Source organism: Symphalangus syndactylus, chromosome 2 (assembly GCF_028878055.3).
Source record: "Symphalangus syndactylus isolate Jambi chromosome 2, NHGRI_mSymSyn1-v2.1_pri, whole genome shotgun sequence".
Taxonomy (NCBI): domain Eukaryota; kingdom Metazoa; phylum Chordata; class Mammalia; order Primates; family Hylobatidae; genus Symphalangus; species Symphalangus syndactylus.
In genome coordinates, this window is record NC_072424.2 from 129,426,308 (window position 1) to 129,441,133 (window position 14,826).

The window sequence follows — 14,826 nt, forward strand, 5'->3', positions numbered from 1 at the left end:
CGTTCTCAGCTCACTGCAACCTCTGCCTCCCAGGTTCAAGCAATTCTCCTGCCTCAGCCTCCAGAGTAGCTGGGATTACAGGCATGTGCCACCATGGCCAGCTAATTTTCGTATTTTTAGTAGAGACAGGGTTTTACCATGTTGGCCAGGCTGGTCTCAAACTCCTGACCTCAGGTGATCCACTCGCCTTGGCCTCCCAAAATGCTGGGATTACAGACGTCAGCCAGCATACCCGGTTGTATGCTGATGTTCTAATTCAATGTGATACCAAAGACCTGAGATAGTCTCTCCCACTCTGGCCCCATAACATATGTCCATGAGGTGGTAATAATGACAACTATAGTAGCACCTAAGGTTGGGGGAGCTCTTACTTTGTGCGATGCTTTTTATAGTGTTATCACTTGCGATTCTCACAGCAACCTCAGGTGGTGAACAATGTTATGATTACCGTTGTACAAATGAGGAAACCAAGGCTTTGCAAAACTAGGTAACATGCCCAATGTTACACAGCTTCAAAAGCGACAGCCCTAGGACTTGAAGATAAACTCATCTAATTCCAAAGCTCATGCTTTTAGCCATTACTTGAGACAGTATTAACTTTTAAAGTTTGTAATCAATATGAATTTGGCCTTGGGAAAGCAAGTTAAGCATCTGGGGCTGATGGGAGATAACATTACACCCTGTTTTAGCCTCAGTATCTTCATCTGTAAAATGGGAATAATTACATCTGAGTCACAGAAGTTTTGTGGCTCTTCATGAGGATTAAATAAAGTAATCCATGTAAGAGAGTTTTGTACAAAGTTCACTTTTATAAAACGCAAGTTGTGGCTGGGATTGGTGGTTCACGCCTGTAATCCCAGCACTTTGGGGGGCTGAGGTAGGTGGATCACCTGAGGTCAAGAGTTCATGACCAGCCTGGCCAACACAGTGAAACCCGTCTCTACTAAAAATACAAAAATTAGTCGGGCGTGGTGGCATGGGCCTGTAATCTCAGCTACTTGGGAGGCTGAGACAGGAGAATCGTTTGAACCCGCGAAGCGGAGGTTGCAGTGAGCGGAGATAGTGCCATTGCACTCCCACCTGGGCAACAAGAGTGAAACTGCATCTAAAAAAAGAAAAAAAAAAAAGTAAGTTGTTATATGCAATGCATAAATTATTACTTAGTTCCATGTAAAATCTTCCCACCAAGTGAATGAGGGTTCACCTGGCTGTAGTGCTATGAGATAGATATGAGGGGCAGATTGGTTTATGCTTCTCAAAAACAGAAAGTGTGCCAGGGTGGAAGTGTGGGTGGGGAGTCTCCGCCTCCCTGGCATGTGGCAAAGCTGAAATGTGAGTACGGCAGAAGGATGGATGGGGTTTTGGGGGGACGGTGGTAATCCTCTTCTGGGGGCACCCTTCCAGTATTCTGGGATGCTCTCTGATTTCTTTTGAGAAGACAAGTGGCTAGGAGCTTCTCTAGCCTTTCTGTTGTAAAACCCATCAAGATCCTTGTTGAATGCATACCTGGAGCTTGGTTTCCCTAAGCACAGACTTTAATAACTTCATCTGGCTTTAGTCTCCTATTTAAAACTGCCACCCACTCTCATTTTTTTGGGTTTTCCTGCTAAGAATGGATATAACATGGGCAGTCTTCCAGTTCTCCTTTCTTGCTGCCTTGAAGACAACACACAGGCCAATCACACGGAGGAAGAGGCAGGCCCCAACAAGTCGACAATCCTAGAGAGCTTAGTGTGAGTAGACTTGCTGAGGTTCCTGACTTTTGCTAGAATAGAAGAGTGCCACTGGCTTTTTGACATTTCTTTTCCCAACTGTTTCCTTGTCAAAATGACCAGCAGCTCAGCTCCCCTAAACATACCTCCTCCCCTAGATTGGTTCAGAGGAAGCCATCAAGGTCCTTTTGCAAATGGATGATCTGCATTTTTGAGATCCTTCTTTCCTCTGCTGTTCATAGAAATGGCCTCATTGCGGAGCTTGCAGTGAGCCGAGATTGCGCCACTGCACTCCAGCCTGGGCGGCAGAGCGAGACTCCGCCTCAAAAAAAAAAAAAAAAAGAAATGGCCTCATTGGAATAATTCCTTTCGGAATGTTACTAGGACACCAAGAAATCAACAAGAAAATTTGAGTGTATCTGACAGAAGAAATTTGGCTTTTGTACTCTAATAATTATTTATTAGAAGCAATAACTGGTCAGAATTTATTTGCTTAAAACCATGTAAAGAAAGGTGCTTAATAAAGATAACCACATCACATATAGTAATCTGTTTTATTATCTTTCACCTTAAAACTATGTGACAAATAAAGACACAAATTGCTCTTTCTTTCTAATAAGCAATTTTGGAAATTCCTTACTGGGAAATTCCAAATTTTAGAAAATCTACAAAATTTAAGATTTTGGAAATCCTACCTGCATCAAGTTTTCTGAAAGAATATTTAAGGATTAAGTTTACTTAGAATCCGATATATGAATAGTCTAATTTAACTCATATTGTTAAAATTCTTTTTGTAATTTTATTTAATGAAATGAGTAATATTGACAAGGGCCTTGCTGTGGTTTATTATGGCTTGTCCTAGAGTCTCTATTCCCAGCTGGATTAAAAGTGCCTCAGGGCTGGTCATGGTGGCTCATGTCTATAATCCCAACATTTTGGGAGGCTGAGGCCAGTGAATCACTTGAGGCCAGGAGTTTGAGACCAGCCTGGCCAACATAGTGAAACCCTGTCTCTACTAAAAATACAAAAAATTAGCCGGACGTGGTGGTGCATGCCTGTAATCCCAGCTACTTGGGAGGCTGAGGCAGGAGATTCGCTTGAACCTGGGAGGTGGAGGTTGCAGTGAGCTGAGATAACACCACAGCACTCCAGCCTGGGTGACACAGAGACTCCATCTCAAATAAATAAATAAATAAATAAATAAATAAATAAATAGTGCCTCGGGTGCATAGATGGGGTTGTTCAGGTTTGTACCCTGTGCCTTGGGAAGTGCCTGGTACATACTGGTGTTTGGCACATAATTGTAGAGTGAGATTGAGCCTGACATGTTCCTTGATCCCTAGACAATCTCTATCAGGTATAATCAGTAAGGCACATAATATGATATGTGACTATTACAGAGTAGCACACTATAATATGTGCCTAAAGCCATAACATCAACTAATACAATTCAGCTGAGTAGAATGTGAAGCGTGCTTGCAGAGTGATGAGCACCATGCTGAGGAAGCATAAAGAGAAGGTGTTTCTGGGTTGGTGCAGGACGGTTAGGGATAGCTTTGGGTAGGAAGCAACTCTTGACCATGACCTTAAAGGACAGGTAATGTTTACATGGGAAAATACAAGGAAAAGGAGGTGCATAGTGAAAGGCATGGGGGAGAAGGTTTTGGGAAACCATCAGTCTGACAGAAACATAGTTAAGAAAAGTGCAGGGTGGAGGTAGAAGGTAATTTAGAAGTGGAGAGTCAGATGTCCTACTAAGAGCTTGGACTTTATCTTGTAGGCATTAAAGATGTTGGTGTAGGATTGGAATGAAATAAAGACTTAACCTTAGAAAAATACTGTGTGGATTGAAGTTTTCAGATGAAGAGTGGGTACATCAATTTGGAGGTGATGGAAATAGTTCAACAGAGGTGTCACACCATTTAAAAAAATCTTTTAGGACTTGTTTTTTGAAATCGTGATTGTTTATGGTTGTAAAGATTTTGTTTCAGAAATGACTGGTGGAGAAAGAAGTGTACTGAGAGTCAAAAGATGGGACTGTGCCACTGATGTTCGCAGTGAGAAGCTGCAAGCTTGGTGCCCCGTCTTCCTAACTGTAAAATGGGCAGAACAACTACCAGACAGCCATCAAAACATTACACTAGTGATACAATGAAGACTAAGTGATATAACTTTGAAAGGCAGCATGCCTTATATGTGTAAAATGCTATTTACTTGGAATATTTTTATAGTAAAATTATTTTCTTTGGACAAGATATAGATGCAGAAGAAAATGATCATATTTCTATGAGATTAGGATTCAGACCATTAGAATTTTTTATATTTATTAAATAGGTACTTTATGTTGGGTACTGAATAAGTCTTTTTATTTTTAACACCTCATTTCCCTCACAAAATGGATGGAATCTTTGGACTGGGGAAATGTATGGTCCCTGCAGCTATAGTATTTTATGATTCTATAGCTTTTGCCTTTAGCAACCTTCTCTTAGAATGGTGATTTAAGGGCTGGGTGTGGTGGCTCACACCTGTAATCCCAGCACTTTGGGAGGCCGAGGCGGGCAGATCACCTGAGGTCAGGCGTTCGAGATCAGCCTGGCCAACATGGTGAAACCCTGTCTCTACTAAAAATAAAAAATTAGCCGGGTGTGGTGGCATGCGCCTGTAGTCCCAGCTACTAGGGAGGCTGAGGCAAGAGAACCACTTGAACCCGGGAGGTGGAGGTTGCAGTGAGCCGAGATTGTGCCACTACACTCCAGCCTGGGCGACAGAACATTTAATGCCAGTGGCTCACACTTGTAATCCTAGTACTTTGGGAGGCCAAGGTGGGTGAATTGATTTTGCTGAGGAGTTTGAGAGCAGTCTGGGCAACATGACAAAACCCCATCTCTATAAAAAATACAAAATTTAGCCAGGTGTGGTGGTGCACGCCTGTAGTCCCAGCTACTTGAGAGGCTGAAGTGAGAGGATGACTTGAGCCCAGGAGATCCAGGCTGCAGTGAGCTGACATAGTGCCACTGCACACTGCATTCCAGCCTGGGCAACAGAGCAAGACCTTGCCTTAAAAAAAAAAAAAAAAAAGAAGAGCCTTAAGATACTGACAGTATAAACACAATGAAACCCATGGGCATCTGTGCTAGGAATAAAAGACAGACGTGTTTTCATGGCACTGATTTAGGATCCTGGTTGGAAAGGAAAACTGTGATCTCTCCTGCAGTTGCTAAAATGCTTTACAGTTACGGGAATGGAAAAGCTAAATTCTGTGATTTGTGGGTAGAGGGAAGGAGGATGAGTGTCCTTTCTGATTTCCTCCTTTTCCTTCTCTTCTGAGGGGAAATAAAAGGCTAGAGCAACAATTTAAAAAGAAAAGGCAAGGAGCTACTGGGGGTAGAGCTGGGAGGGAAAAAGGCCAAACTCACTAAACAATTTCACTTTAGTTACAGTAAATCTCAAATGACGATGCTACACTCCTGAGAATGTTCCATGGTGGAAATGCCTGGGCTTTGAATTTTGAGAAGGGAAGTACCAAGAGAAGGTGACATGATAACATTCAACAGAAAGAACACTGCTCTTGTCCGTTTGATGGTCCTATTCCTCCAGATCACTCAGTCTTCACAAATCTAGCACATAGCTCTTTCACATGTCATTTGTGAAGGGAAAGACTCATAGGAAAATGTTTTCTAGGAAAGGGAAAAAAGCAGAAAGCAAAGGTCTCCTGCTTACTGCAGCATTCGTGTTGCATAAGCAGTATTAATGTAGTGGAGTATTAATCACTTAGAACAGTTCATGTATTATTCCTATCCGGGCTCTGCAGGGTCCCTTCTTCACTTCTTTCTCGACATTTGGATTCCGTCCATTTTACTCCTCCCTCTGCACTTGGAATAGAAGTGAAATTTGTTGTGCCAATTCTCTGCTTGTTAGAAGCCATGGTAATGTTTAGTAGGGGAAAAGATTTGTACTGCTACGTAGAAGGAGGTTTTGGGATTATTTAAGACTTTATTTTGTTGATGGGATTCCTAGAATCTACTATCACTGGGTACACTAGACTAGTTTGTAGATTTACAAAAGTGTGGATAACATGGGTTGCACTTGATTTCTTTATCCAGCTCGTTGGTTCTAAATTTATTGCCAATTTTATTTATCAAACCTATTCTCAGCGGAGTAGTATTTTCTGTGGTCACAAGGAAACATCTGTGAGCTTAAACCTTAGAGGCAGATAGCCAGTTAGAACATTTGGCATATGAAGCTTAGATAGCAGAAGAGAAAAATTAACCAAGGCAACCCTCAAAAATACTGAGAAGGCAACTAAGAAAAATGTCTTATCACTGACAGACTGCAGTATTGAGTTCGTGTTAATGAAGAAATGTCAGAATACATAATGAATCAATAAATAGTGTCATATTATGGCAAGTTTCAATGTTGGTGTCAATCTCGACTGCCAGGATTTATGGTAGATTATATAATGGAATCCTGAGTTCTGAGAGATCAAAGGAAAATGCTGGCTCTTTCTTCATCCATTCTCTTAGGTCAAGCCTATACAGCAAGGAGCCAAGTTGAGAATTGAGCAATTATCTGAAGTGGGCAGTGCAGACGGCCAAACCAGATAATATATAACCAGAAAGTCACCGTGGAGGGAAAATGTGGACTGAAAATAGGATAAGGGGTGGAGGTAGAATGTCAAGCCATTTGGTCAGTGTCCACAGTCCAAATTTACTGAATAACAGCCAATTCCTTACTTCATGTGGTTATTTAGAGCGAGACTAAAGGACTAGAGTGAAAAAAAAAAAGAGTTCATTCCTAAGGTTGTTGCATGTTTGCGCAAAATTTCTTCAAATCTCTGTTATTATCTGTTACATGTCTGATTCTGAGTACTTCCAGAGATTGCATTTCATTACTTTAGATTAGTGGGTTGAAGTGGTGGAGGAAGCCCATATAATCTGACTTACATGGAGAAAACAAGTCTTTTTTTATAGTTTAGTTGAGTGTTATATTTAATTAGCCTTTTTTTCCCCTCCATAACGCATGCTTATGAATTTTCCACTTAAAATTCTGAGGCTCTGACCTTTATCATTTCCTCATGGAGCAATTTCTGTACCTCCTTAACTTTAGTAGAACACAGCAATGAAATATACAAGTCCCCTAGAATAGGATTTGTGTGAATTTTGGTTTTCTAAAAACACAACTACCAAAGTTTCAGGACCAGTGTGGTACTTTTTCTTCTATTTGATATGGAAACCATAAACTACTTACTTTGAGCAGATGTTTCCCAGTCCTAAAATACAGCTATCAGTCCACTGGCCCCTGTAAATCTGTCGGAGTGCACCTGCTAATTCTGAAGCCTCCCTAATACAATGTTAAACTTACCTTTTTTTTGAGAAAAAAAATTGTAAATTAGGTTCACTGTTGCTTGGAGTTAGGAAAAAATAAAAACACAGGCATACTAATATTTCAGATGGAAAAACAAAGTTAAGAATTTAACAAGTTTTTTTCCCCCACTCTATCATATCTTGCACATTTAAAGCTGTTATACAACATTTTAAAAACAAACCAAAAAAAACTCAGGGCCTTTTTCCAATAGCTTAGGCTGATGACCCACAGTAAAAAAGTGCCCCATGGGATATTCTTAAAGCACCCCAAGGGAGTCTATTGAAATAACTTATAATAAAGTAAAAATTCAGAAGAATTTTACATATAATTAAAAATTAAGAACATTGTTTTATAAGCAATAGGGAAAAGCTGTATTAAGTTGCATTGCTCAATTTCTCACTTGCTCTGTGCAGTGACTACATTTTCAACCATGTAACAACGTCTGAATCTTCGTGGTAAAATCATACCTACCACAGCCACAACAGATTTTGTTCTGCTGCTGCACATGTGATTTGAGATACTGTGGGTTGGGAGTTTTGTTTTTTTTTTTAATTTCTAATGGCAAAATGGATCTATAGAAATGGAAGTCATCTGTAATCCCAGCACTTTGAGAGGCTTAGGTGGGTGGATCACCAGAGGTCAGGAGTTCGAGACCAGCCCAGCCAACATGGTGAAACCCATCTCTACTAAAAAGATAAAAAATTAGCTGGCAGGCATGGTGGTGTGCGCCTGTAGTCCCAGCTACTTGGGAGGCTGGGGCAGAAGAATTGCTTGAACCCAGGAGGCGGAGGTTGCAGTGAGCCGAGACCATACCATTGCACTCCAGTCTGGGTGGCAAGAGTGAAACTACGTCTCAAAAAAAAAAGAAGAAATGGAAGTCATCCTGTGGGCCTGAGTTGGTGTAGTGGATTATGGCCTGTATGTGAATGAAGAAATGCTTGCCAATGGCATCAGTGGTAACTAGCTTAAGCCCTACTTAGCTTTGTAAAATAATGTAATCAAGGAATTTGATCTGAACAGGTAAGTCAAACATTGATTCTTCAGTGCCTATTGACAAGTGAGACTACTTTTCTTTTTAACAGCCTTATTTCACTTAAGTGGAGAATCAAACTAGCTTTAATTAAGGAAATCTGGAGAAATCACCCACATCTCCCTTTCCTTCTCTGTTAAAAAAACAAAAGGAAGAAGAAAACTAGGAAGAAGTAAGCACAAAGATCTCTTCACATTCTCCGGGACTGCAGTACCAAATATCAGCACAGCACTTCTTGAAAAAGGATGTAAATTTTAATCTGAACTTTGAACCATCACTGAGGTATGTGTGAACATACTAGTTTCCTCTTTCTCTCTCCTGACTTTGTCCATGAATTCATAAGATCTAATTTGGTCATCAGTTTGGTGAACGATTTTTCATTTAATTTCTTTCATTATCAAGTGTGTATTGTCAGCGGCTTAGCAGTACACCTACTATCTGATGGGCACTCTACATGTGTTGCTTAGATTGAAATTAAGGATACAATCTATGCACTACCACCATTTAAAAAAATCCCCAAGTCTATACTGTGTGGGTGAGGTTTCTTTGCCTAGTATCAGAGAGGTTAACCAATTTATTTACATACTCAATAGTCCACTCTAAGTACGGAAAACCCAAGCGTTTTTTTTTTTTTTTTTTTAAGAGCTTTTATTTCGTTCTTTTTTCCCTCAGCGCTTTACCACAGTTTCCAGCAAGTGAAAACCTTTCTTGATTTGAATTTCACAACCTCCTTCTCCTCTTGCCGGTTGTGTGGTGCTAATAGGAAGCAAAATGTGAGTGTGCATTTAATTTAACCCTAAAATAGAAGAACATCTTCAGAATATAGACTTTACATATTCAGTGACCTACCTAAAAATAGAGACATAATTCTAACCTTCTCAATCATTAAGAAACTTTTCTATTGAATTTAATTATTCAAAACAACAGGTAGCAGTTTCACAAGGGGAAAGACAAGCCATGCCACTTGTATCTGTGGTCACCAAGTAATTACATTTTTTTTTATTTAAAATTAAGATAAAATAACTTACTGTCAAGTCCATTTCTCATTTCCTCCATAGAACATTTTAAAACTAGTTCACAAACCTCTTGAAAAGTCATGCCTCTATTACAATGAAAGTGCAAATTGTCACCATTGCCTAGAAGCCAACTTGAGAGGCTGTGTATCTATGTAGCATTTTGCAAATCCAGTAGCAGGCACGTGATATAAAAGATTAAATGCACCCCTGATTTGTGAATACTATCCTAGCCTTCAAAATGTTCAAAAGCACAGGAAGTCTGGACTTTTAAAAATATAACCTGCCCAAATTGCAAGGGAGGGGTTGGGTGTAGGACCTAGGTCTGTCTGCCAATCAGCCTGAGATGCCAGTGGACTAAACCTGACTTCACTAAAAACCAGACTGGCAAATATTACTCAGCGTGGTAATTTCCTAATTGTAGAACTGGCCTGTTCGGTGAAGTATTTCAGGAAAATTTTTAGCTGGACCTTTTCTACCCTACTGCATAGGAAATGAAGGTTTCTAGGCAAAGACTTTACTTAGTGACTAACCAAAAATGGTAAATAAAGTCACCAGTTCCAGGCTTAGCTACTGTCCTCAAAAGTGCTGCAGGACTGGTCAGTCCAGTCTTCTGAGGCTGGAGGTGCATGTGGAACTCCCAGAGTCTTGTCTGCAAGGGCACGGCTGACTGCAGGCTGTTTAGAAGCACCCCGCCCCATGAAACTCCTCTGGCTTAGGAATTTTAAACAGTTCTAGTTCTAATCTCTCTGCTCAGAGTCTGAGCAGCTGTGCATGAGCTCTCCTGTGAATCACAGAAATGTTAATGGGTGAGCTGCTGTAGCTTCTTACTTCCAAGTGGAAGGTGCCTGTAGCTCTTTGCCAGCTTGATGCAGTGAGTTTGATTCGTCTTTTGGGCAGCAGGGAGAGAAGGAGGGGGAAAAAAGGTTTTAATATATAAATGAGTCTTCCATCTAGCTGAGGCTGAACAAAGTAGGAGAACCAGTGCAAGTCACTGGCGGTATGGATCTCATACCATTTGCAGCATACACCTCCCTTTCTCTCTTTTTGTTTCTACGCATGTCAGTTCCTGAGTAGTCTTGCATTGCTTTCCCCACTTTGAAGTCTTAGATCCAAAACTGGTGATTCCAGAAAGGTCTAAGGTGCTGTTGCTGAGATTTTGAAAGAGACCTGAAACAAACTGTTGAGATTCTAGATGCTATTGTGCATCTGCCTGAGTAACTGTGTCACTTAGGTTGGGTCACCAGAATAATTCTCCTCCATTTTTGCTGCCTTTCCAATTTATAAACAACACAGAACATCAGTGGTTCTCCAATAATCAAATATATTTGGCTCTATTAATATTAAAATTTGGTCTTGAGTAGAAAGATTTTAAGGGCTAAAAAATAAAAGATGTAAAATGTATGTTGATAGGTTAGTGTAGAAGCCAGACATGGGGTTGCCCCCACTCCCACTCTTTCATATTTTTTTTACGATCCAACACTCAAGTTACAAAAGTTGATTCTGTTGTTTTTTTTTTTTTTTAAGACTGAGTTTCACTCTATCACCACCCAGGCTGGAGTGCAGTGGTGTGATCTCGGCTCACTGCAACCTCCGCCTCCCGGGTTCAAGCAATTTCTCCTGCCTTAGCCTCCTGAGTAGCTGGGATTACAGGTGCCCGCCACCACACGCAGCTAATTTTTGTATTTTTAGTAGAGATAGAGACAGGGTTTCACTATGTTTCACCATGTTGACCAGGCTGGTCTTGAACTCCTGACCTCAGGTGATCCACCCGCCTTGGCCTCCCAAAGTGTTGGGATTACAGGCGTGAGCCAACGCCCCCGGCCACAAAAGTCAATTCTTAACTTAAAACATAAAAGTTCCATTTCTTTTATGGTCTACTTAGTCATGTCTGGAGTCAGCGAGCTCAGTCAAGTAGTTTGTAGAATGACAGTTGTGATACCTATTCATTTACCCACCAGATTATTTTCTGCTTTCCATGGCACTTTATAGAAAACAGTTTGTTCGGTCATTACAACAGCTCTAGGAGTGGGTTTCATTAAACCCACTTTCTAGGAAAGCGAACTAAGGCTTAGAAAAATCAAGTAATTTGCTAAAGACTACCCAGCTGGTAATGATATGACAGGACTTGAACTTAGGACAATAACTCAAGATCTGGGTCCCTGCAAATATGGGTTTCCAGGTTATGTATGCAAGCAGAGGGCTTAGATCTTGAAGGAAATATAGAAGCAGTATAAAAATGAAGGCTCTCTTCCCATAGGGAGCTTGTCATCCATTCAATGAGGAACTCAGACTTCCGCTGTGAAATGATATTTGTATTCCCATTGTGTGTGAGATATGGGGACTCTGATCATCATAAGAGCACATTTTTCCTGCCTATAAATGATACTTAATAGAGCTGACAGATTATATATATCTGGAACACTTTTACTTAGCAGAAAGACAACAGGCTAAGATTAGCTGACTAGTAATTTTATTTATCAAGCTCAATTCCCATGCTGACTTCTCCTCCTCTAGTGAAAATGTGTCATCAGATTTGGTCCCAAACTGGAAAGGTGAAAGGATCCTTTGACCAGTATAATAGCCATGCCATCAGTTTTGCTTTTGTAATTAAGTTTTATATGGATTACTGATCTATATCGTTATTTTGGGGGTTTCTAAACACATATGAACTAAAGACGGAAAAGATGATGGAAAAGATGGAAAGAAGATGACTCAGATGTACAAAGGCTTGCAGAGAGAAGGATAAGCCAAAAAATTGGTAAATCACACGTGAATAATCAAGAACTGACTACAATATAATAATATGTGTTCATTTCCACTAATGAATAAGCTGCCATTATGTCTCTTCATTCTCTATTTGGGACAAATTACTTCTCTGCTGTATTTCCATTCTTACAGGTACCTATCTGCTGTGATTTTTCCCATTTTGGACTTTATCTTGTTGCTTTAATCTTGTCTCTAAGTAAATTGCAACCCAGTAAATATATTCCAGTATTGTTTATTGTAATTCCTGCCTTTATGTCAGGTGTCAAGAGGAAGGGACTGGTTTTATTAATCTATCAGTCTGGGTGTGTGCTAAGAGGAGCCTTAGTACATGCTTTGATTATGGTAGATTGAGTCTAAAAGATTCAGCTGGTTTATTCCATTTATTTTGGTCTGTCTACATCACAAGGTCACACAGTTGATTATACTAGTTTTCTATGTGTCATATTGTTGGCCTGACACATAATATCAAATAAGAGGTACCAGAATTTTCTGTACAGTCTGAAGCTGTGTGTGTACAACAACCAGTGAAAAATCTTAGTTATTTGGACTTTTGGGTTCCATGATGCCAGAGAAAGCCAGACACCAGCAGCTGGAATCAGCTAAGACCTAAGACCCTGCATGCACATACACATGTTTACATTTTCTTCCTATTGCAACATTCGGCCATTGCTTTGGCACCTACTTCAGTAATATATTACTGCTCATGAAGTGGAAATAATGCTTTGTTACTAGTTGAGTATTGAAAAGCTCTTCATAGTTTTGTGATTTTGACTCAGCTCCAACATGCAGCACCCATTTCTTCAACTGACTTTGGCAACAGGAGAGATTGACTAGTGTGCTTGAAAGTGATCCACTGCTGTTTCTGTTTATCTTTCTTCAATCCTACTGGGCCATGGGAAGAAGAGGTAGTGGGCATCCTTGTTTGCCTCAACCAGGAAGCACAAGGCCCTCCCAGGGCGGGGCAGGAGGGAGGTGGGAGGGAAGAAGCATGCGCCACAGGGCCATTGTTTACCTTTTTAGCCGGTCAGGTCCTCTCAGCGTAGGTTTCCTGGGATAAGACCAAAGCTTATTGGTTTTTCTTGCTGTGCCACGAGAGCACACCAGGTCATCCCTGCAGCCTTGCTTGCCTTCCCACAGCCTGCCCTTGCCTAGGGTTTCAGCTGATATCCTTTCTACTCAGGAGGAGAAACCACAGAAAACGTGGAGGAAGTGTTTCCAATGTTAAGACTTTAGACCAAACTATAGAAATCTGTTCTACCTGGAAACCTGAAGAAATAAATCATGACTGCTATTCAGTAGACGTAAAATAAAAAAACACCTTTACTGGTTTGGAATCATAGGAAGGCTTTCTGTATAGCCTCTCTGAGAGCTACCTACCAGAAGGATTTGTCCTCAAAACATGAGGATTTGTGGTGTTCCAGGGTTTATATGATACTGGCAGGATAGTTTGCTAATCTAGAGGGCTGTGCTTCGACCTTTATCCAAGGGATGTAAGCCGTGTGTTTAGGTTACTGAGCGTCTAGCACAAAGCTCTAATGTTGAAGGAGCATTGGAGGCGGGCTATGCCTCTGAACATGTAGAATTGACTAGAAATGCCAATGTTCATTTCAAAATGAAATCATTATCTTTCTTATGCTTCCATTTAAAAATGATTATTGCATTTTTGCATATTGTTGAATGCATATTAATTTTAGCAAGTTTAGAAAAGAGATAAGCATAAAGACATACATAAAAATCACTTATTCTCATCAGCTGTAATCACTAATAATATTTTAGTACATTTTCTTTTCATCTTTTTCTTAGCAATATATATGTGTGTAGGTATACATATTTAAGTGTGTATATATGTAAATTAAAAATATAAAATATTCCCACAATATAATTAATAAAAATCCAAGATACAACACAATTTCCACTTGTAATATATAGTGTATATATGTATATATACACATTATATGTATATATAAAATATATGCATAAAATAGATACACACACAGGTACGTATTTTGCAAATTGAAATGAAGTTGTATCTTGTAGATTTTATTTAACATTAGAATTTATTTACACTACTTAGGTGTTTTAACAAGGATTGTGGTCCACATCTATTTATTTCTTTAAGAGTAATTTCAAAAAGTGGAAATAGAATGTCAATGGGCAAAGTTCTTTATAAAGCCCTTAAGGAGTATTGCCAGATATATATATATATTTTTTACTTCCTTTTAAAACATGATTACATTGTAGAAGTTCTCTTTAAAAATTCCAAGCAAAAATTTTTCGAAATCCCATCTAGAAATCAAATCATGATTTTATTTGGCTATGCCTCTTGTAGTCCTTGTCTACGAACTTATTCTATTTATTTTATTTTATTTTATTTTATTTTAATTTTTTGAGACGGAGTCTCGCTCTTTCGCCTAGGCTGGACTGCAGTGGCGCTATCTGGGCTCACTGCAAGCTCCGCCTCCTGGGTTCAGGCCATTCTCCTGCCTCAGCCTCCTGAATAGCTAGCTGGGACTACAGGCACCTGCCACTGCGCCCGGCTAATTTTTTGTACTTTTAGTAGAGACGGGGTTTCACCGTGTTAGCCAGGATGGTCTCGATCTCCTGACCTCGTGATCCACCCGTCTAGGCCTCCCAAAGTGCTGGGATTACAGGCGTAAGCCACCGCGCCCGGCCTTCTGTTATTAAATATAATAGGTAATTTCCACTAATTTAACAGATAGAATTTTATTTTTTACATTTTCTCTTGTTATTGTGCCATGCATATTTCTATTATGTTACAGAGATCTTGGGGGTCTTTTTTCCTCCCTTTTTCCTTTCTCTTTTCTTGTTCTGTACCCCTTCACAGAAACCAATCAATACAGGTTATTGTGTATCCTCTACTCTTTTCTCCATGCTCACACAACCCAGTATTTACACATGCACTGATTCTTCAGGGCAA

At 40.0% G+C, this 14,826-nt stretch overlaps 1 protein-coding gene across 2 annotated transcripts in view; it reads left to right on the forward strand.

Annotated features, from left to right (window-relative positions):
* ESR1 (estrogen receptor 1) overlaps positions 1–14,826 on the forward strand; it is a 411,090-nt gene that overhangs the window by 3,605 nt on the left and 392,659 nt on the right. For both annotated transcript variants that reach the window (XM_055267514.2, XM_055267503.2), the window contains exon 2: positions 8,258–8,388. The gene's annotated coding sequence lies outside the window, so the exon portion shown is untranslated. The remainder of the gene's footprint in view (positions 1–8,257; positions 8,389–14,826) is intronic.